Raw genomic sequence first — 25,078 nt, forward strand, 5'->3', positions numbered from 1 at the left:
GTGATTTTTAGATAGTGATTTTTACCAGCGCCATCGTTAACGTCTCCACGCAAGATGATCTTCTCGGAAGGTTAAATGGACACCACACAGGAATGGATCAGAACTTAAAAGTTAGGGCACACGTTCCACCTCTCTCATCTCTCATATCGGGGTCTGTGGCCCATTGTTTCCTAAATCTACACCTCCCCCTCTTTCTCTAATCTCTCTCTCCTTCTCTCTCTCTCTCTCTCTTTTGCAGCCCCCTGGTCCACCCCCTCTTTTTTTCCCCTCTCCGTTTCTCCAAGCTCGAGCTGGAAAACCCAGATGAGAGGATGGATATAACAACCAACCCCCCCCTCCTGTTCTCACTTTTCCTCCCGCCCCCCTCGTCTTCTGGGGTATTTTTTTTTCTCCCTCTCTGAGAAAACTGTGAGAGACGGAGAAGAGCAGGGAGAAAGTGAGAGCAGTGGTGACCCCAAAGCCCCAGTGTGTGTGTGTGTGTGTGTGTGTGTGTGTATCAGACTTCTTTAAGGATCTCACACAGAGAAAGTAAGTGAGAGCTGAATAGTGGTTTGAACGGATGCATGTGTGTGTGGTTTGGATGCATATGTCCATGAGCGTACAGAGAGTGTGTGTGTGTGTGTGTGTGTGTGTGTGTGTGTGTGTGTATATGCTGGGAAGAAGAAGAGGGGTGTGGGGGGGGGGGGGGTGGCCGCCTTGTTTGTAGCTTGTCAGCAATTGCCTGAGACATGCCTCCCCCTGCATGTGTGAAAGCTACTTGGCGTGAATGCCTGGACTGTACCAAGTGCAGTCGAAACGACAGGGGGGGACGGCGGCAAGGAAAACAGATCAGACCGGAGACAATAGACCCCTCAAGTGTTCCCCCCAAGTTGCTTTGATGTTGTCCTAGCGTCTAGATGCTGAAGGGGACCGAGGATTGCAGCGAAGAGAAGCCCTTTGTGTGGATGTGTGTGTGTGTGTGTGTGTGTGTGTGTGCATGCACTTTTTCTCCCTCCCGTCTACTTATTCTACTTCTTCGCCTTCTCCTCCAGGCCGGCGTGGACAAAGGGGAGGGGGACAAAAGCTCGGGGAGAAATAGCAGAGGAGACAAACGATGAAAACCCAAACGGTCCCGTTCACGTTTTTGTCTCGGCTCTGCGTGTGAGAGAGAAGGGGCCCGGAAAGAAAGGGAGCGAAGCGAGAGAAAGAGGAGGAGAAGCTGCAGTCTCGCAGCGGGCTGAAAGAGAGAGAGAGAGAGAGAGACAGAGAGAGAGAGACAGAGGGAGAAAGAGAGAGCGAGAGAAAGAGTGAGAGAGAGAGAGAGGGTGAGTAGGCTGTGTCTTTTTCTTCAATGCCAGCTCTCTCTTTTTTTTTCTTTTCTTCCTCTTTTTTTCTTTTGGGGATGGAGGGATGTGGGGGGGGGACTTTATGGGCGACTAGAGTTAAAGTGTGTGTGTGTGTGTGTGTGTGTGTGTGTGTTTACCTACTATTACACATCGGCTATGGGGATGTTATTCTTAGTTCATTAGACTGTGTGTGTGTGTGTGATGGAAAGAGAGATAGAATGGAATGTGTCATTGGATAGTCTATTGACTCACTATGCCAACAGTACACTTATCCTTTTTCAGGGCTACCTATGGTGTGTGTGTGTGTGTGTGTGTGTGTGTGTGTGTTTACATGTATGATGGATGATACTTTAAAGATATGAACCCAATGTGTATCTATGCTGTTGCTTCTTTCTCCTCCTGTGTGGCAGATTTGTCGCTCTTGGCAGCAGGTGAACTGCAGTGATTGTGGCCGTGTGTGTGTGTGTGTGTGTGTGTGTTTTGGGGTGGGGGTGGTTCTATTCTGCCTGGGGGGCTCTCTGTCTGTACACAGCATGGCGTTTGCAGTTTGCTTTCACTCCACCAGCTGTTCTGAAAACCTGCAGTGGTTCCCTGTCTCTCTCACACACACACACACACACACACACACACACACACACACACACACACACACACACACACACACACACAAACACACACATATTCAGAGTGTCTGAAAGGTTCTCCCATCATCTCGTCATCCCTAGCCTGTCATTAGAGACACGACACACAGACACACATCCAGTCTCCAGTCCAACCCATTTCAATAAGACAGCTCAGGCAAGCTGGTGTATCTGATACAACGAGTACAACGATAGAAAATATATTGTTCAATAGTCCAACATGTATACACATAGAAATATTACACACACGTGTAGAGGTGTAGCGCTGAAACTGAAGCCGTATGTTCAACCTGTCCAGCAGTTGTGCATTAGTGCCACACAGTTGTTTGCCATGTTCTGAGTTTGAGCTCTTTGCTCTTAGTCGTTTACTTTATCATGAATAAGACACTTTGTGCCAAACATATGTATCCAATTGTGTGTGGACACGGCGCCTGGTTTTAACCCGTGCGGTCACCCGTATGACTAAACGGCTCCAATCGGCATCAGAGGAAGAACGAAAATATCGGTTTTATTCTTAAAGATTGCATTCGAAAAATATTTCCTGGTTTGGAGTATCCTGAGAAATTCACTCCATCGTCTCCCAGGAGCAATAATTTATATATCAGGTAAACCTGTGGCACCCCAGGAGTCATAGAAAACAATTCTGGAAATTTTCAATATGGGAAACTTTCCATTGATATGAATGGGGAATAAACTGGGAATTTAAAAAATTTCAGATATAACAGTGAAAGTGTAGTGTAGTTAAAAAAACGAATTTTGCATGATAATCTTAGTTAAAACATCCAGATTTAATGCAATTTTCATTGAAATTCATTAGTCACATGCACACAGCACACTTACTGCAGGGCTTCTGAGGCCACGCCCCCTACATGCACTGTGCGTTCCTTCATAACATAAAACGGATCATTTCTCGAATCCTGCGCACGAAATAACGTCAAAAAATATCCATCTCGGATGTACATGAACAAATATCACACACATTAATGTTTAAAACTCCTTTCCCTGTGTGTGAGCTATAGTGCAAGAAAATTGTACTAACAATTAAATAAAATTTCAAAACTTATATAAAAAAAAAATCTGTATTTCGTTTTTTTAATTTTGTTTGTCAGCTTAGGACCAAAATAAAAGTTTATATTTATGTATGTGTATAAATACAATTGATAGAAATTTCCCCAAATTTCTAATTAATTCCCATAAATTTCCATAAATTTCTGGTAAGTTTCCAAAAAATTCCAAATAGAAAGTTTCTGGAAATGTACCCAAAGTTTTTCTGCCGCTTTACAACCCTAATAAGGACCACGAAGAATAAAATACAATGAGGATGAGGCAAATTTAAAGGTGTTTTTACTCAGTGAAATTAGGAAGCTGGAGTCGGAGCGGGTTAGGGGCCTTGCTCAAGGGCCCAAGAGTGGCAGCATGGCGATACCAGGACTTGATCTTCCGATCAGCAAGCCAGATCCTTAACCACTGATCTAAATCCTCATGTGATTTGAGGCGTTGAGCTTCAAAACGCTACATTAGCAAACCTTAGCATTACTTAAAATACCAGAAAAGCTCGTGATGCTGATCGCTTTGACGCGGTGAAAAGTGTGTTGCGGTTCCATCACTAATGCATCGCACATTATTCGCTGAGCTTCAAACCGAAACACTGGGCAGCAAAGAAGAGAGATATTTTAGATGTTTTTTAACCCCACACAGATCCCACCGAGGTGACGTGAAGCTTTTAAGCGTATCTCCTGCATGACATTACACAACTCCAGCCTCCTTAATGGAATTTGAGCAGGGTCTCGAGTCGGTTACCTTTGACCTTGCGTCTGTACCAAAAAAGATGTTTTTCGCTCCAAGCGTAGGCATTTCGGTGGAAGTGACTCAGATGTGATCTGTGCCCACACGAGTCTGAAGCTCCAATTAAAGCGATAGGCTTTTGAAAGTCTCGGCGATGCCGATGCATTAGACAGACCCTTTGCTTTGTAATGGTGGGGTTTGTTTACATTACATTTGTCAAACATGAGTGCTTACTTGTTTACTTTGGGGACAAGTTGTGGTCTGTCTAGGGTCTGGCAAAGACTCGTAGCGAAAGATGCTGGGACCAGCTGAATGGGAACGAGCCCTGGGCCAAAAAAATGCTGCCAATTTCAAATGCCACTTCGAGCAACATGAGATAAAAGGGACTTCTCTGGCATTCATGTGGTCCAATAAATACAAACCATAGAGTTAACTTGAGCTGAGATTTCCACGTGAGTGTAATAATATGCTAATATACAGTATCATTCTGAATGGAAAGTGTACTTTCACCACATAGTATACACACTGTATTAGGCTTTATATAAGATATAGTACTAATACTTCGAAGAGGATTTTGCTACAGAAGCGACTACTGAGAGGTTTAGGATGTCTAACAGCAGCAATCTATTCGTCCATGAAACACTATACACCGCCCTCGTACGAAGTCTGCCCGTGATTAGTCTGAATTCCAGTGGTGTGACCCAAGACAGACAACTAACAAGGCTTCAGTAGCCTCATGACACACTCCCTCCCCTCCTTTCCTCCTCCTTCTAATCACAGTTTGAGACAAACAGAAGAAAATTAGAGACAGAGCGGGAGAGAAGTAAATAATGGAGGACGAGACGCCCCAGAGATCGGCTGGAGCAGGAAGGAGGAAGCGAGGGATTCTCAACGAACAAAAAAAATGGAGAGATGTTCTTCCACGGAGAGGGCGGCCGAGGAAATAAATGCGTTTCTTCTTCACACTTGTCAAATATCCAATGCATAAATTATGGCCCATGTTACAGCAATGCTTAATAACCCACAGCAAACATAAAACGCATTTAGTTCGATGACAGTTTAGTTAATGCCAGGATACGCCGCCGCACCGTCATAATTGTTTCATTATCTTGCCGAGGCATAGGCAGATCTTAGTTGGTAGGCAGAGATATTCAATCGGCCCAAATAATGAAGTAGGTGAGAGAGAGAAGAGCGTGAGAGTCTCGGCATTCGAAAAAAACGCCGATCTGAAGCTTTTTCCCGAACAAATCCGGCACATTCTCTGGGCTAATAACTTTTTGAATAGGTTAGGTGTTGTGTGTTCGCCCGTGTGCCGAGCTGATTGTAAATTCAGTTAAAGGTGCCTATCAAACCACAGTGGAGGGATGAAGGGAAAGATGGATGGATGGATAGAGAGAGAGAGAGAGATGGAAGGCTGGAAGGGGGGGAAGGGGGAACGATGATGTCTTTGGTTTTTAAAGCACATTTGTATTCATGGCATGACAGAGGAGAAAGGGGGGAATGAGAGAAAGAGAGATTGAGTGAGAAAGACAGACAGAAATGCTTGATGAGGCGAGCTCAGGACTGTATGTCTAGCGAGGACGACAGACATCCTCAGCGTAGACACGACGCCGCGACGGAGGCGTCGGTTCAAGCACCGCTGCATCACAGTGTCATGATGTAAATAACAGTTGGGGGGGGTGTCGGGGGCATCACTTGGACTCTCCTTTTCCGGAAAAAAAATCATCAGTCGAAAACAGATTGCGCTTATTGTACCCTGTTTGAAACACGCATCTCTGTCATAGCGACGAGCTCGCTGATATGAACTGAACGCGTGCGTGACTGGTGAATATACATCATGCGTCCGAAAGACAAACACAATTCATTAGCGTAGTGAGTGCTGGCACTCGTGAGCCATCTGTGTGGTAGTTTCCAGTTTCTCGGCATTCGTGTGTTCTTTTCGGACCTTCGAAAACAAAGCCAGGGATACAAAGCGGGGAAAACAATGACGTGAAGTTGTCCAATCTCCAAACATTTTGGAAACACACAGCGCCATGTGATATTGGTTTGTTAACTCTGGGCATCTGGATGACTGGATAGTATTGGTTGTAGATTCTCCCCTTCTTTTAAAGGCTTAATCCTGATTTGCTTTGCTGCGAGGTTCGGCTGAGACAACCGCCCGGGACTCGAACGTATTTGTGCTGTGATCAGACCGACGCCGTGTGTGATCTAAAGGGGGGAAAAAGAAAACGGGGGTGTAATTTGCTTTCTCTTTGAAGCCTCAGCCACAGTGTGTCACTCACACCCAGGCAGTAGGAGATGGAAGAACCTCTACTCTGCTTCTCTTAATCTTTCTTCTCTCTTTACCTCTTACAGTCTCCGCAGAAGACTAGTCAGGATGGGCTCGTTTCATGTTTTTCCTCTCTTCACCCGGCATGTTGTACACCTTCCTGTTGCCTCCTGTAAATCGCAGCTTTTCCGCACTCCATCAGCGACCGAGGACTTTACCGCTTACTGATTTCACCAGAAGCCCCTCGTTGACGATTCTGTGTCTGTCTTTTTCTCATTCCCTTGTTCCGGTCCATTCCCTTCCTCCTCTCCCTGCGTTGATCATCGATGGGCTTAGTAGCGCCGCTGAACTGGAGACTCGGGGCCATCGATTGGCCTCGTAATCGCCATGGATTTCTGCTCAAAGTGGTGAAAAATTCGCCACCGCTTATGGCTAAGCAATTTCTAGAAGCTAGCCGAGGAGAAGGTGGGATGAAGAAATGAATGGCGTGTACCAATAATTGATATTAAGATCGATGTGTGTAGTAACTCTGAGTACCCACATAACAATCAGTATTTGTCTTCGACTTCTTTTCTTCTGATGGAAGGTCGAGGGGAATAGATGAAGGATAGAGCACGGGAGGGGATAGACATCAGTTTAACTTTAATTATTAAGACTGTGAAAGTGTCTTAAGGTCACAAGAGGCACTTGAGGCACTCTCAAAACCAGCCGTCATACCAGCAGAGGCAGAGGTTTATGGGTTTTCTGTGGGCTCTCCGGTTTCTGCCTACTATCTGAAAGACAGCTGGACTGGCTAGTCTATTAATGAGTGTGAAAATGTGTGTCCATGTCATGGACAGGTGTCCCATCCAGAGCTCTGCGTTTCTGTGTGTTCCTGGGATGAGCTCTAGATCCACTGTTAAGAGAATAAAGAAGCTGCTGAAGATGAGCGAATAGTTTTACTTGCATTAAAACCGATTTCTCAGCCGGGAATTGACTTCTGCTTCTTTTGGAAGGTTGGAAAAACCCTTGCACCAAACTCTGAAGAAAGGTCCATGTACTGGGGTGTGAACGATGTAACAACAGCGACTTAACGAAAGAAGGGATTTTGTCAAAGATCAGTCTGTACCTTCAGCCCCACATGCTCCACCTGCAGCTCACAAATCATCCGCTGTAGTTTGTACACTTCATGTGTGTTCAGCTGTTTGCAACTTTGTAGAGCTTTTCTGGAGCAGCACAGGGCCACTGGATGGGAAAAATGTATCCACTACTACATTCTTTGGAAGGCTTTTATACTAATCTTCTCCACTCCACAATTTTGAAATGCTATTTGACTTTGCAATACTATTTTTCCAAAGGAGTCAGCGTTTGAGTAACGTTCACCTCAGCTTTTCAACGCATTATGTCCTAACCTGAGACATTTCTAGAGAAATTTTGTAGAATTCGATATTATCTTCATCATCTTCCTTCTGCATTTCCGACAAAGCAGACTTCACTAGTTTGCAAACGAAATCTGCTAACTATTGTTAGATTTTGTCGATTGCTAGTCGAGTATCTTTAAAGGAACTCAATCCCGGAATGTGTTGAACGATTAAGAGCAGGTCTTGTACAGCTTGAGTAATGCAGACTAGTCATGTGACAAGTATATTTGGCTTTGGCTTATCTCTCTTCCAGGTGGTTGTGCTTTTCGTATTTATCTTCGTTTTTTTTTTCCCCCCTGTAACTCTTCCTAATTTCTTCCCCATCTGTCCCAGAGACGGTAGTGTGTGTTCAGATCCAATTTCTTCGAAAACAGACCTTATCCAGACTGTCTGAGTCGTTCTCATTAAGTCCAGGGGCTCATTACTTCAAGCCAGACATGCTAAACTGGGTGCTCTCTTGGTTCAAGTTATTGTTACTCCACCTGGAGCCGTTTTGGCTCCAGTCAGTGCAGTTAGAACACCGTAGCCCAACTCAGGCTCTCAAGAATCCTAGTGAATTTGATTTCTACCACCTACCACATGTCACACACTGGCTTCAGAGTGAACACACCTGTTTCCCAGGTAGAAATCGGTTCATTAAGCAGCGGCGACGACTGAGACTTGGAGACGGCGTGCACTCTAAGACGGTCTCGCTGCCATCTTGGCTTCCGAGCGTACGGCTTACATGGCTGCCATCTTGGACCTCGTTTCCAAGCACCTGTGACGGTTGTGTTCCCACAACTCTGTGTGTTGCAAGCCTAATGGCCTCAGCATGAATCTCAGCACTGACAGCAACAGTGATTTCATTTGATGCAACCAATGGGTTGCTGTTACACTTGAAGAAATAGAGGCGAAGCAGGGGGAGGGGACGAGAGCGAGAGAGAGAGAGACACACACACAAAGACGTGGGATAGAAAGAATCATTTGGAGCTAGATAAAGAGAGAGAGAGAGAGAGAGAGAGAGAGAGAAAGAGTCGAGGAAACATAGCAACACACATAAAGAGCCGAGTGATCCAAGATGCGCGAGTGACACTGAGCCGCGGCACAAGTGAAAACGGAGAGATCACTTATCTTCTAAGTGGATCACCTGCCTGGATTGGTGAAGAAGTAGAGTGTTGTTGCCATGGCATTGCTGGTTGCATGCTTCTGTGTCTGGTGTGTAATCATCATTGATGCTCGCACTCCCCCTCCCCTCTTCCACACCTCCCTTACCCTGAGCTCTGAGCTCTCCTGCTCTCCTCCTCCTTTCCCGGACGCTTTAGTCTTCTCAGATCTGGGCTGTTCTTCAGCCAGTACTTCATTACAACAACAAATTTTTCCCCTCACTTCATAATAATCAGGCAATTATTGTATAGAGAGGACGCACTCGAGAAGAAAGAGGACGTTTCCGCTCAGGGGCGGTGTGCATAATTAATTTTCACTTGGACAGGAGCTTCTTCTCGGTTAATTTCCACTCGCAATCTTTTGCTCAACCTTAACCATCAATCACCTGGTAACCAACCTTTAGAGTAGGGTTTACATAATGAACAACGCATCCGCTGTATTAGCCTGTGTGTGTGTGTGTGTGTGTGTGTGTGTGTCAGGTTTTATACCCGGTGGCATATTGTGTGGCAGAGGGCTAAATATGATATATATATATCGTAGTGCTTCTGGTGTATTATATTATAACAGTAATTATATATTATTTACTGTGGAAACAGTGCCCCTTAATGTATTTGTCACGTCGCCGATATCACAGCGGAAGGAGATTCGTCTCCTTTCAAACAATAATACTCCCTCCTTCTTCTCCAAACGTCATCTCCATCTTCCCAGCATTCACTCTTCTGAAGTAACCAGTAAATATAATGTTTTCCTCTTTTAGATGTTCAGGCACCATTATTAAATGCTAAATACTAAATAATATTAGTGCATATTGGTTGTATTTTTGTATTAATATTTGGGGTCATTCAGGATGAATATATGGTGTGTATATATAAATAAATATAAATAAATATATTTGGGGTCATTTTCGGAACTTTATATATTAGGGTATATTGGGCAACATAAAACATTTTGACCTCAAAGTTGACGTGTTAGAAGCAGGAAAAATGGGCAAGCGTAAGGATTTGAGTTTTACAAGGGACAAATTGTGATGGTTAGACGACTGGGTCAGAGCATCTCCATAACATCAGCTCTTGTGAGATGTTCCTGGCCTGCAGTGGTCAGTATCTACCAAAAGTGCTCCATGGAAGGAACAGAGGCTCACTGATGCACGTGGGGAGCGAAGGCTGGACCGTGTGGTCCGAACCAACAGACGAGCTCCTGTAGCTTAAACTGCTAAAGAAGTTCATGCTGTGTATGATCTACAGCGGTGGTCCTCAAAATGTTTTGCGCCACGGACCGGTTTAATGTCAGACAATATGTCTACGGACCGGCCTTTAAGGTGTGGCGGATAAATACAACAAAATAAAATGATACTAGCGCCATTCAAACTGGTATTTTCTAAATATAATAATAATCGTGAATCCACTGTGGTGTTTTTTGTTCATTTTGTTCGCTTGGGGGTTTGAGTTTAGCGTTAATGTGTTATGTGTTAGCGGCCGGAGCAGCCCCTTTAAGAAGGTAGCAGATGTTGGTAAGACATGTGACCGAGACATCATGACATGCATCAAGAGTGAGTCATAGACAGATGTGGCGGAGAGAATCCGGTCATTTTTAAAAATGAAACATCGTTCAGAATCAGATAATAAATAAAACGGAAATAATGTAAGTTATGTATTCTTTCTGTGAGGCCCGGTACCAATTGACCCACGGACCGGTGCCGGTCCATGACCCGGAGGTAGGGGACCACTGATTTACAGATCAGGACTGTTTTGACAGCAAAAGGGAGACCAACACAATATTAGGCAGGTGGTTGTAATGTTATGCCTGATCGATGTATATTTATGTTCAGCTGAAGTTTTCTAATTGAAACATTGCAGAGAAAGTTGAATGAAATGACAATGATTATGGTTGGTTGGTTGATTTATGGCTGGTTTGGTATGATTTTGTACTTTAATGTAAAACATTTATCATCCGCCTAAATTTTTCAATTCTAAGTTAGTTTGCAGTAAACAGGTTTTTTTTTTTTTTACACCTAACGGAAACTGTCGAACTCCACCATAAGCTTGTGTAGTGCTTTTTGAACATATCATTCAACATTTAGTCCCTTTTTGCTGTTATACTAACATCCACACTTCAGGGAAGATGTTCCACTAGATGTGCTTGTGGAGATTAAAGGCAGGGACTGATGTACAGTGAGGAGGCCTTGGGTGAAGTCAGTCTTTCAGTTCATTCCGAAGGTGTTCATTAGGGTTGAAGTCAGAGCTCTGTAGCAGGCCGGTCAAGATCCTCCACTTCAAAAGACGTGAATCATATCTTCATGCAGCTGGATTTCAAGTGTGTGGTGGCAGCTTGTGTACGAAGCACATATGGCTGAAAACTACAGGTGTCCCAATACTCTTGATTATATAATGCAGTCTAGAAAATCTCTGAATGCTCTGATGAAATCCTCTGTTCTGAGAGATAATGTTCTTCATTAGCTTCACAACAGTAGTCTATATAGATTCTCCAGACTAAGCTTACACCAGAATCCTTCAAAGCATAGAAGTGATTTGATTCGTTTTGTGGCTAGCTGGCTATATAGCGTTAAACTGTCAGATGAATTCCTCGGGCTGTAGATGTGCTGTACATTCAGATACTGAAAAGAAGGAAATCGGAGTTATATGAGATACAGGGTGGAAAAAAGAAGCAAATAGAATTAAGTGTAAATAATTGCTGCTAATCTATTTGACAAACTGTGGTGTACATGGTCAAGGGGAGCCATAATTTGTTTACTGATTGGCGCCAAAATATTCAAATATTACCAAATAGCATTCATTCGATGACTCGAAGGAGTCAAAATTATATTGCATTATAATATCAAAAATGCTGATTGACTAAAGAACTGCAGCGCTGCTTCGCTGGGTTCTGCCATTTGGCCATCTCTGTGCTCCTGCGTTTTTTTTTTTCCTTTTTTTTTTTTTAGCTGCCGCACGTTGCCGCTAGTGCTTCACGTCTCGGGTGACAGAAATCCAATTTCAGTGCGTCTTCGGGAACGAATCTCTTAGGCTGATGAGAGCTATTGGGCACATTGGGGATGCAGTTTCCATCTCCTTATTCTCCCATTGCTCTCTGGGACTTGGATCCTTCTAGCAAACAGGTACAGCACGGCAGGTGTTGCTGCCAGGGGTCAGGACTGGGTTTTGTTCAGAAATAGTTAAGAATAGGGAGGTGTGGCCATTAATTGAGGTCTGTTAAAGGAAATGGACATAAGGTGGCATCAAGCCAGTCTGGTCCATGTCTGCAGCACTTCCTGTCATTGTCTATATGAAAGTAAGGAATGCCTGTCTGGACAGTATGAGCCGGACGCTCCGTGTTTCTTGCAGACGTGATGCAGGGGGGATTTATTTGAATGTTTTGTTGTGGAAATATGGAGTTGGGAGAAACTCGAAAGAAACATCTGCACCGGCTTTTTTTTTTGTTGTTTGTTTTTTTGCGTTCAACATGTTTATGAAAGGATTTTATTTAAAACAGATGGCAGAGATTAAAATGTTCATATAGAAATATGTGTCGGGTGTTTTGTTATGGATGTTTCTCAATATGGCGAAACCCATGGAAGTTTGTGGCTTGTTTTGAATTCCACTCCTACACGCCGTAAATAACAGCAAACACTTCCTCAACCCCCTCAACATCTCCTCTCGAGGTGGTTTTTCTCAGCTACCTGTATATTCCCTGTTGTCAAATCAATATAGTGAACTTTGGCTTTAGTTGTAATCTAGACACAGTATGTGGTTTAACATACACTATATAGACACAAGTATTGGGACACCTGACATTTCCAGCCATGTGTGGTTCTTCTCCAAACTGTTACCACAAAGTTGGAGGCACACAACTGCACTGAACACCTTTGGGATGAATAAGAACACTGACTGCACCCCAGATTTCCTTTCCTCCTCACATACATCAGAACCTGATTTTACCCACACCCTTGTTGCTGAATGAGCACAAATCTCCACAAGCACACTCCAGAATCTAGTGGAACATCTTCTCAGAAGAGTGGAGGTTATTCTAACAGCAAATGGGGACTAAATGTGTCCAGAAACTGACTGGATGAAATGTTGAATCTAAATACATTTTGGATAATTATTGTCATATTTGGTTAAATCTGATCTAAATTTGAACATTAAAACATTTTAATGGTAGCCTTGTCTGCTTGTCCGCTGGCTGCTTTGTTGTTAAGCTATTTGTTATTGCGTTGTTGTTGTTGTTGTTGTTGTTGTACTGCAATTTCAATCCATATTGTTTTATAAATGTTCGAAGTTCACTATAGTAAGTAATTAAAACAAATGTAGTTAGTGTATGTATACAGTGTGTGTGTGTGTGTGTGTGTGTGTGTGTGTGTGTGTGTGTATTAGTATGTATGAAAGCTTCACTGAAAAATAATTTTGAATCGCTAAACATTTGTTTCACTGACGCGCCAAGTCACAATGCGATCACCAAAATCCGCCATGATGCACACATCCGGCAATTAAAACCGTCCGTGTGGAAACACAGCAAAAGTTCTGTTTTGGTGTCCTGATGATTTACTTATTAGAACATTACCTATTTTATAATACTATAATTAACTGCGAAACATTTATAAGAATATTTTGCCTTCATGCTCTATGTTGAATATGTTTTCACTATATATATATATATATATAAAGTTCATTAGTTTGTGTGTGTGTGTGTGTGTGTGTGTGTGTGTGTGTGTGTGTGTGTATATATATATATATATAAACTAGTTCCACTGCACGCTGTGTGTTCCAAGATTCAGCTCCAGTTCCAAGAATCATCTCAACACACACACACATACCGACACACACCACTGATTAGTCACAGTTGTGTTGAACTGATACAGAGAGTTTTATGATTATTTATATGTTTCTATCATTTTGTCGCTGTGCTAAATTAATAGAGGAGCTCGCTTTCGGTTTCACCAGTATTTCAGATAATTCTGCTGTGCTTCCTTACGTTCCTGTATGCACAGAGCGACACAATGAATTTGATACATGCAGGATCTTAGAAATTTGATTCTGAAAGAGCATGTGTGTGTGTGTGTGTGTGTGTGAGAGAGAGAGAGAGAGAAAGAGAGAGAGAGACAGACAGACAGACAGAGAGAAGAAGAGAGAAAGAGAGAGGGGTGAATGGAAAAAACGGAAACCTGCATCATGAAATTTGATGGTGGTGTTTCAGAGTTTGGGTGGCATGTATGTGGAGAGAGAAAGAGAGAAAGAAACAGAGAAACAGGAAGAGGAAGAGAGAAAGGACATTGTATAAGGACACTACAGAGGTGACAGAAAATGATGCTACTTCTCTTTCCCTTCCCACTATCTTGCATCCTGTCATTCACCCACTTTGCTCTCTCTCTCTCTCTCTCTCTCTCTCTCTCTCTCTCTCTCTCTCTCTCTCTCTCTCTCTCTCTCTCTGCAGCAGTGGTCATGTTCAGATGACAGAGGGGTAGGTGACTCATCAGGGAGCTGCTCACATCTACAGATGAAGCATGGGGGGGTGGGAGAGAGTGAGACAGAAAGAAAGAAAGAAAGAAAGAAAGAAAGAGAGAGAGAGAGACAGTGATGAATTCAGATCCGTCTTGCTTGACTGCTGCTGTTTATTGGTACACAGAAGCCTCTGGAAAGACACTAATGACTCCTCCCCCATGAATCAGAGACTGAGTGTGTTAGTGTGTGTACGCCTGTGTATGTGTGTGTTGTAGTTATGGTGTGAAAGCACCTTCTGATTGTCACTACACCTATCCAGGAACTGGGTATACAGCAAGTGTCACCTAGCTTCGTTGCCACGCTGTATTATTTATATAGTGTATATATGTGTGTGTGTGTGTGTGTGTGTGTGTGTGTGTGTGTGTGTGTGTGTGTTAATTTGTGTTCTTATGTACTGATGATAAGGACCAGATGATTTTTTTGGATTCTCACTCTTTACACTTTAAAATTTAGTACAGTATGAATATTCTATTATTACACAGCGCCCAGTCACACTTCTGCATGTTGTAATTTGTAGACTGATTAATTATTTCTTACTCATGACCTCTTAAATGTTTATCGAAAAATCTAGAATGAACATATTCCCATAGTCGGCTGTTTCATTTTCAAAAAAAGGGGAGATTTGGAGGTCTATTTTTTCGAAATCCTCTCGCCAACACTATCCTTAAATGATTTAGAAAAAAAATAATAGGATTTTTTTCTAAATACTAAACTGTATATGGTGAAGATGTTTTGGGTGGATGAGGAGTTGATTTTTCTCACAAAACAACAGTGCTGAGGATTTCGTAGCAAAAAGCAAATATGAAGGACTGTCTTGTCGCATTGTAATTCGAGCCATGGGTCACCCACGGTTATGCAGACCCCTTTGTAAGAAGCGGTATCGATAAAGTGTGCGAGGGTCTCGATCTTGGGAAAAGATTCGACTGTCGTGGACTCTGTAAGAGCCGTACCGCTTTAAAGACAGATCACTGAAAACAGATAGATACTGAAATATATGCTGGAATCATCATCCCTCTATCCGACGTACTTTAGGACGAGGAGACAGGGAGCCTGGTCTCCCATAGCAACGTGTGTATATGTGTGTGGTGGCTGAACTATTATAGTCAGGCATTTGTGAAAGGCACCCCGTCTCCAGCTCTAACGTTCACTGTGGGGTCCTTTTATAACACCAGCCATGTTCAACCAGCAACACCTGTGACCTGAGCTGAATAACTTCCTGTAATTCTATTCAGTATGTAAGAACGATCATTTCGTGAGCTACACAGTCACACGGTTGGTTCGCCATTCAAATGTACGTTGAGCTCACGGTCAGAACAGGTACCTGTTTAATTATTGATATGCTGTATGGACGTTTGTGGAGATCTGAACTCAAGAGTCGTATGTAACATCCCAATCCACATTTAGTGCACATTCGCTGTTAGTTTCCACACGACGGTTCAAGATGTTCCACAGGATTTTGGAGTGCGCTTGTGGAGATTTGTGCTATTAGTCAGGCAACGTTGTAAAGTGAAAATGTTGAATGTTGGGTCCGAAGGTGTTCAGGGTTGGGCTCAGAGATCTGTAGTGCTGGAACAGGTTTAAGTCTCCTGATTCAAGTGAAGGGAAAATTGAATGCCATCACATGGAAGACATGCGATATAATTGTGTGCCTCCAACAGTTTGGGGAGGAACATACGGCTGGAAGAGTTGGGCGTCCCAGCACTTTTGTCCATGCGATGTATACTATATTGGCAAAAGTTTGTGGACACCTGGTATGTATGGTATGAGCTTTTTGAGCATCGCATTCCACGTTTAGTCCCAATTCGCTCTTAGAATTCCCCTTCACTCTTCTATGAAGATGTTCCACTAGATTTTGGAGTGTTCTTGAGGAGATTTGTGTTCATCAAACACAAGGCTAGTAAAGGCAGGTACTGATGTAGGTGAGGTGAGGAGACCCGGGGGTGCAGTCAGCATTCACATTCATCCTATAGATGTTCAGTAGGGATTAGGTCGGAGCTCTATAGCAGGCCACTCAAGATCTTCCTCTTCATAGCATGTAAACCAGATCTTCATGGAGCTTACTTTGTGGAAAAAAATATTGCCATGCCGGAACAGGTTTGGGTTTCCAAGTTCGAGTGAACGCACATTTTTATTATACCGCATCCAAAGATATAATTGTGTGCCTCCAGCTTTGTGGTAACAGTTTGAAGAAGAACCACATATGACAGGAAAGGTCAGGTGTCGCAATACTTTTCTTCATACAGTGTATGCATATTTCCCATGAAAACATGGACGTGAATGTATAATGACGTGCCGAAATGGACAGTAATTACACTAGAAAGGTATACTTGATTCCCTTTCTACGTTACAACTTTGAACACTATTGAAACGAAAGAGAAGGTTTGGTACTTTTTTAATGTTAAAGATGAGGGTGATTAGTACAAACAATTGTCCGGTCAAAGTTGTGTCTCTATGTTGCTATACGCTAATCTGAACCCAAATTTTCTTCATGTTAAGGTGTATATAAAGTGCAAAGCATGTTCTTGCCACAGCTTATCCACACATACTGACGCCCACAAAAGTTAACAAAAGTTCACGCGCACCGAATGCTGAGAGCAAAAAATGAACAATCAGGTTAAATGCTGAAAGACAGAAGCGGAAATGAATATTGACACACTCCTATACTACTAATTATACGTATCAGACGAGGTGTTTGTTTGCCTGCTCAATGTTATACTCAGACCAGCGGATTCTTCTGTTATTTGGATACAATTTAATTTGAGTACAACTTTACGAAAACAAGGACAAAGAAATGAAGCATCATCATCATCATAAAGCATCGACGAGAAAAGAATAACATGAACGTGAACCAACAAACATGAGAAAATGTGTGTGGTGCACGTGAGGCATAAATGCTAATCGAGTGCGAAAACAACAAGCGTGAGTGATCAGTGAATCGGTCATGTGACTTCGATGGGAGTCCCGTGACTGTGAACACGTCCCTTTAAAAGCGGCCATTTCTTTTATTTTACATTTACGTTTTCTCAGTGCTATTTCTCGTGAACTAGTGACCTAGCATGAGGTTGTGTTTCAAATATATGATAGAAGCCATTTTAAATGTGTCACTATGTTCCATATACAGTAATCCCCCGCTTTACCACGGTTCGAATCTCGGTTTGTCGCGGAACTGCATTTTTCCCGGTCTCTTGCGGAGAGAACCATAGCCCAAAAAACGAAATTGAGTTTTTTTTGTTGAAATAATGAGATTTATCAATACAAATATAATTATTCATCATAAAATGAAGTTTAATGTTAATACAGTACTGTACCGTATATATAAAATAGCTTTTTTGGGGTGGAGTTTGTTTATCACGGTTTTCCGTTTATCGAGGGCGGTTTTGGGGGATTACTGTCATATCCAAGGACGTGCAACTGATTTGATATTGAAGTTAATCAATTTAAGGTTTATTCTTGTTCTTGTATTTTTATCCAGCTCTTTGTGGGTCTGTTTAGCTACAGGAAAATACAGGTTAATAACAATAACATCAAAATATATAGAAGGACAAATGCTACAATAAATCCGAGCAAACGTAAAAACAATCCGCATATTAATAAAATAGTTAAAGTTAGCTGCCCAAACTCGTGATACAAGTCTCTACACCAACGTTTGCCATTTTGTTACTTCCATCTTCCATCTAAAAGAGTGATGGCAGATGACGTCTGTTGGTTTTCAATGGAGGGGGTATTTTCCCGCTCAGTTCCCCTCAGAACAAACTCTGCTTGTAGATGCAGTTACCTCAGAATTAGCTGAAATTCCTTCATTTTTTCCCGTCGAATCTTCGCAGAGGTGCTATGAAAGGATCGTTTCTACGAGGATCGTGCCATTCGGGTTATATGGAGGGGGGGGCTCGATGTAGGATTTCACATAGAACTACCGGGTTTCTCCCAATAAGTTAATATACAGGCTGTTATGAAATTAAACCATGAAAAGAAAAAGCTCTAAATAATTGTTATTAACATACGCAAATAAATCCAACCCTTTACCCCCCAGTGACAGATTTAAGTTTCCATGATCCGTGACCTACACAACAGCATTTTGGGGGTAGGGATTAACATATTTAGCAATCTTGAGGAGATTGTGTAAAGGTATACTCTCTTCTGATTTAATAGTGTAAATTAAATTGTGTTTTTCAGCGATATTTAGGCGATTTCATTTGCCGACATTTAAAAAGCGTATTTTATTCGATTAGATGAATGTATTAATAACCGCCGTACTCTTTCGCCAAGACAGCAGGTGGAAAGCGAACAGCGAGAAACTGAGTCGATGCTAATCTTTGTCAATTAGCATCAGTTAACAGTCTGAGGTAAAAAATTTGACACGTGGACGCAAACGTTTCAGTGTACACATAGTCTTTATAAGTACAGATGATCAGATTGTGGAAAGCAGTATGAACCGGAGATCTTCACGTTTTATACCGCACTCATGGGCAGAGTTATATTTTTACAGCAGTTTGGTTGGAATTGAATCATAAAATAATACATCTTTTGCCTCAGTGATGATGATGCTCTTAAATCTCCTTTTTGAACTTTAAAGGGACCATAATATTTCTCCATGAAGAGCGTCGAGCAGTGTTTCAGTGGCGATTCATAGCATGAGATTTCGGGGGTAAGTCAAACGTACAGAGAGATCAGTGGTGCTCGGCTTAATGTTTTTCCCGCTCAACACGATTTCATACGGAAAATGCACTCGGGTGTAAGGTCAGGATCGAGTGTGACCGAGACATGTCTCTGTTCTATTCAAACTCCACTTTGTGTCCTTCCTTATCTGATCCCTGAATATGTTTAATTATGTACAGGAGGGAAAAGATCATTCCACTACAGGATGTTCTTTAGTATTAACTGACCATATCCTGCCAATTAACTGTTAGAAACACACACACACACACACACACACACACACACACACACACACACACACACACACACACAGGCGACAGATACGTATACACTGTCTGTCTGTTGCCTGTGTGTGTATGGGTTTGTTGATGTGTGACTTATTAGTCTCATACATCTCAGTTTGTCCCAGTGGCCAGTGGCACAGCGTTTGTGTGTGTGTGTGTGTGTGTGTGTGTGTGTGTGTGTGTGTGTGTGTGTGTGTGTGTGTGTGTGTTTGTGTGTTTGTGTGTTTGTGTGTGTGTGTTTGTGTGTTTGTGTGTGTGTGTGTGTGTGTGTGTGTGTGTGTGTGTGTGCATGCACTCTCTCAAGCAAAACAGTAAATGCTTATGCTCAGCCTAGCACATCACACCAGCATCTGCGCAGCTGTGCTGGTGACTGCTCCACTGAGATGCAACACACACACACACACACACACACACACACACACACACACACACACACACACTTAGAATATTGGCAGGTGGCATTTTCCTGATATGACTTGATACACCAGAGAATTTGAGATAAATTTTTCTTTTTTGGAAAAAAACCCCCAAAACTCAATACATTTTCTTTCTATTAATTTTGGAATGAATGGGAATAATAAGAGCGATAGAATCTCACTGTATTCATTTGAAATGTATACATTTAGACAACAGCTATTTCAGGATTTTAATATTGGAAAAAAAAATCCCCCCAAAAATGTTGTTGGATTATTTAGCCGCAGCCACGTGCCTCATTGTGTTACTTATCAATTACACCCGGTTGGACGTCAAACCACAAACTCATATATTGTTAAATTGAACCATTATTGCTATTTTATGCTCATTTTCGAGAATGGCAAATCTGTCTCCGTGTGCTGAATGACGTCACCACGAGTACGAGCGTATCCAAACAACAACAACGAAAAAACCTTTACACCATCCTCTCTCTTCTTTATAGAAAGTGAACAGGAGGTAGGATGTAAAGCAGTAGCTCTCGTTCCTGCAACTGCAAGACGAATAAAAAATTACAGCCTCTAACAGTGGATGAGAACTGAGCACATATTCATTACACAAAACTAATAGGTTTAATGCGAATATATACACGCCAGTGGTGTACACAAACCATGTAGTCGGTAAAATATCACTTAAGTAAAAATAAAAGTGTCCCTTTAAACTTTCATTTGAGTAAAAGTACAAAAGGTTTTGCTTACAAATTGACTTAAGTATCCAAAGCACTATGATTTATTATGTAGAATGATCATTTTTGTCACAAAGACTCTTTGCTTAATCAACTGAGTTTATGTGAAAAGACTTGAATGTTACTCTCAGCACACCAATCTAATAATGAGTCAAACTGACTTGATCATAAACCCAATATCACCTTTTTAAATACTTTAAAAGAATTACACAAACATGGGCGTTGTGGCAACTGAAAGTCAGGAGTTTCTACCATCATTTTTTTCTCTTAAAATGTTTTGCTTGCTGTTAAACTGATGCTGAAATGTATGTTAGTGTAAGTAAACGCCACCAAGCGCCAATCAAAACAAGTCTAAACCCTGATTGGTGGATTGCCGTGTGTTTGACCGGTTAAGTTGTTATTCGTTCGTAAATAAAGACTGATTTCGCAAAATGTATTAAAAATTCTGATATTTGTCTTTGAAATGTAGTGAAGTGAAAGTAAAAGTCTCTCCAAATAGAAATACTTTAGTAAAGTACAGATACGTAAAATAACCTACTTAACTACAGTAACGAATTACATTTACTTCGTTACTGTGCACCACTGCTACACATCATAAACTTTAATAGGAACATCTGCACATTCAGGCAATGATCTATTCAGCCAAATCACAGTCAAGAACTTCAGTTAATCTCCAGACTTTGATTTCGCATGGTTGTTGGTAGCATGGTTGTATTTTAGAAACGACTGATCTTCTGGTTATTTCACATCCAACAGTTTCTAGACTTTACACAAAATGACAGAGTTAGTTGAAATGATCAAAATATTCACTCTTTACAACTGCGGTAAGCAGAAAAGCATCTCAGCATGCATTAAACATCCAAACTCGAGGCAACAACACATTAACTTCCACTCCTGTTTGCCAAGAGAAGAATCTGAGGTGATTATGTGAACACCAACCCTTTTTTTTTTCAGTCTTCAACTGTCCAGGTTTGGTGAATCTTTAGGATACGGTGCATGAATGCAGTGAATGCGGTTTAAGCTTTAATTGAAAAGATTATTATAGGTTTCCTCTTGCGTTCCGTTTCATATTTAATCCACCATGACACACTTTTATTCATGTGTTGGCATTTCTAAATTGAACCAGTTCCTACATTGTAATAGGGCCGTGCCAATATAAAAACATTACAGCGTTCATATTTTCACTGCACTCTTACATCTAAACTCCCACCACTGATTATGTAATAGTTTGGAGTTTTTAAAAGGTCCACTGAAGTAGAATTGGCTCCACTTATGTCTTGAAAAAAAGAAAAAAGTACTCTCCTGGATCTACCAGTCTAGACCATGCTGACATTTAAACACATGTACGTTGAGTACCAACTGGGACACTTCCAATTACAAACAAGGTCACGAGCTACCTTCTTGATAGTGTGCCATCCCTAATAGCGTGAACGTGGGTGTGTTTGTTTGTTTGTTAGAAACCTGTAAGTGGGTTTCGGAGTTACAGAGGCGGAGAGCGATACACGAACACTGATGCCATGTATACAGTGCACAGACGGGCTTTAATGGGGGAACGTCTGTGTGTATTTCCCAGAGGCTGAGTTATCTGTGTATGTAGGAGTGTTTGTTCTTGTTCTCCGGACTAGTAGCATAGTAAAACATCACAGACAGGAGCTCTGGAGAATGAATACGAATTCATCAGTCAGATCAGATTTTTTTAAATTTTATTTTGGTTGCAAGCGGTGGGGTGTAATGTGGCAAAGCATACAATGAAATACAACGTCATAAAGGAAACTTTCCGCTCCCCTTCATTCTCACCACCATTCAGGGAACTTCACTATTCAGACAAAAGTTTGTGGACACCCGACCATAAGATTCGTATGCGCTTTCTCCGTTTAGTTCCCATTCGCTTTTATAATAACCTCGACTCTTCCGGGAAGATGCTCCTCAAGATCCTCAATGTTTGAAGACATTTTGATCATTCAGCCACAAGGGCATTAACAAAGGCAGGTACTGATGGAGGTGAGGAAGTCTAGGGTGCAGTCAGCGTTCCAATTCATTCCAATGATGTTTAATAGGGTTGAGGACATCTTCATGGATCTAGCTTGGTTCAGAGGGGCATTGTCATGCTGAAACAGGTTTGGGCCTCCAAAAAACATCCTCTACAGTTGTATGTCTCCAGAACCCAATACTTTTGTCCATATAGTGTATGATTTGACAAACATTAGTACTTTGGTACTTTATGGTGGATTACGGTTAATAAAGGTGTTAAATGGATTTCATGATTAGAAAGAAGGTATCGATTAAGATTCTCTGACAGGCTTGTTGGCTGCAATACAAATAAGAGATTTATATTCATGTTAGTCTAATAGCATGTTTGTTTTTCTGTAGTTACTAACGGTTAACTCTCAGGGACTTGTATATGCACCACAAACATCAAAAACTAGGTATAATCATCGATTTAAAAAGATTTAACTGGAAAAAAAAAATCACAATTATTACAATCAGCGAGAATACTTACTTTTCCAGACACAGGAAAAAGATTTCTGATGATGCAAGACTTTGCAGTTTTCATTTCTTCAGCAACAAACTCTGTTTTTTTTTCTGTCTTCAAGGGAACATGAGAGAACAACTGTTTATAGCCGATAAGACATAACCAGTCACAAATAGAGTGGGTAACTAAATAAATTCATTTGTGGCAAATTGCTGTGGTATAAGAGGAAACGCATTTCTAAATGAATCGGCTTCATGGTGCGAAGTATCTTACAACCTTGCTGTTATAAACTCTTTTTGGACAGCATGCCGTATTGTCTTCAATTCCTTGCATAATAAAATATCAGATTTAATTTAGAACGGTCAACACAAGTGTGCACACGTTGTTCTTTTTGCAGTTTAACTAACCAGCATTGCTGTTATTTATTGGCAGTGCAAAAGTGTACTGATGGCAAGTTTTCCTCAGATGTGTTGGTAAAACGACTTCTAAAAAGACTATTTTGTAATCACACTGAACATGGAGTGTAAAATAAACGTCCACTGTTTCTATCATATTAGAAATGTTCCAACATTCAATCATAAAACCCCTGAGTGAGCTATGAAGGCAGACTTTCTTTTTATCTATATTTTAATATATAGATCATTTGATATCATTTAAAAAAATTATTTTTAACTCTAAAAATGCCCAAACCTGAAGAAAGAAGCTAACGAGTGTAGTGTAGCTGGAACAGATCTCCACTGTTCTTCCGAGGGGAGTAATCTGGCACTGTTTGCCGTATAAGTGAATTGAGATGGAGATTTTTCATTATGTTTTAATTTATTCGGTTAATTCCGGCTTTGAGGATTCCTCGTCGTTCGCCATTAACACGTATACGATATGGGCGATTAAGGTTCATTTTGTAATGTGATAACGTAATGCCTCAAGACTCCACTTAGTCGAATCGGCCCTCTCCTTCCTACTCACTCCCACACAAACATTCTTTCTCCTTTCCGCCGTCTACTTTTTTCCCGTCTGTATATTTTCCCTTTACTAACGTACCACACGTATAATACACACACTGGCCACGCCACCCACACAAAATAACTTACTTCGAAATACACCCATTTTTTATTTCACTCGCACATACGCGCACACACACATAGAGGGGTCTGGCTAAAAAACGGAAGACAAAGCGTTTTTTGAGAGCGTCTCAGCACAGGACAGCGCTGCGATCAATAGCGTTTCCACTGTAGCCGAACAGCTCTCAGCACCCACTCAGTATTGGAGCGTCAGCACCTCACGTCAAAGAACACCCTTCCCGCTTCTTCTCCTCCTCCTCCTCCCCCTCCCAACGCTCCGGTTCAGATCAAGCCGAAAGGGCCATCATTTGTCAGCTCTTGTCACTTGCTGTCTCACCTTCCATAGGTTTTGATGTTGACCCCTGTGATTACATTGCACTCTTTAGAAAGGGTTGAGAAATCTGCGCTGACTTCAGCGATCAGGCTCTATAAGTAGTGTTCAGTACAAAAAAAGCACCGATTGGTGAGCGACCCACATCTCGGCTGAACAGTTCATCGTGCGAGCGCACAACATTCATTCAGAACACTGCTGTTTAGAATTGACGGCCGTTCAGGATCGTGCTAATCCGGGCAGGGTCCTCGTCTTGCACACCGATTCAAAATTGATTAAAATGGAGGCTGTAATTGTAGCATGGTGTATTCATTTAAAACAGAAGACACAAATATGTATTAGCATTTATATATTTTCAGCCCAAACGGAACTGTTCGTTGCAAATGCAGCGTATGTGTGATTTTACCAGAGATAGTTTTTCTTTTTTTTTTTTACATGTAACTACATACACACACGTTCATTTATTATATGCTACTGTATTAACCAAACGAATACACACACACACACACACACACACACACACACACACATATATATATATATATATATATATATATATATATATATATATATATATATATATATATATATATAATGTACAGATTTTAAACTTTATTTTCAGTAAATAATCCTCTCTAAGCATAAATAACAGTTTTACACACCCGTGAAATATTGGACAATTCATTTCTTCAGATGCCTTCTTTACTCACGGGAGATCTCTTTCTGATTTAGTTCATCCCAGAGCAGTTCAATAGGATTTAGGTGCAGTGACTGGGCAGGTCATTCCATGATAAATAACACTCCAGCTGACTGTTTGCTCTCTGAATAACACTTACAGAGCTCTGATGTACGCTTTGGGTCATTGTCTTGTTGTATGCTGGTTAGCTGAAGGTCAGATTGAATTGGATGTTGTTGACGTATGGAACGGTAGCCGTGTAGCACAACTCCGAACCATTTAGCTTCCACCTCCATGTTTGACTGTGGGAGGCAGTTTAATAACATCTTCTCTCCTGTTCTTTCATGTTCCCGGTCTTACATTAGATCCAAAATTGTCACATTTGG

At 41.6% G+C, this 25,078-nt stretch overlaps 1 protein-coding gene across 4 annotated transcripts in view; it reads left to right on the plus strand.

Annotated features, from left to right (window-relative positions):
- The first annotated feature begins 563 nt into the window (after nt 1–563).
- The window catches only part of bcl9 (BCL9 transcription coactivator), a 108,002-nt gene continuing 83,487 nt past the window's right edge, over nt 564–25,078 (plus strand). For 2 of the 4 annotated variants that reach the window (XM_083523058.1, XM_083523062.1), the window contains exon 1: nt 805–1,308. The gene's annotated coding sequence lies outside the window, so the exon portion shown is untranslated. Of the gene's footprint in view, nt 1,309–25,078 lie in introns of all 4 variants that reach the window. The other 2 variants (XM_083523057.1, XM_083523054.1) reach the window with 2 other exon arrangements.

Source organism: Silurus aristotelis, assembly GCF_946808225.1.
Source record: "Silurus aristotelis genome assembly, chromosome: 20".
Lineage (NCBI taxonomy): Eukaryota > Metazoa > Chordata > Actinopteri > Siluriformes > Siluridae > Silurus > Silurus aristotelis.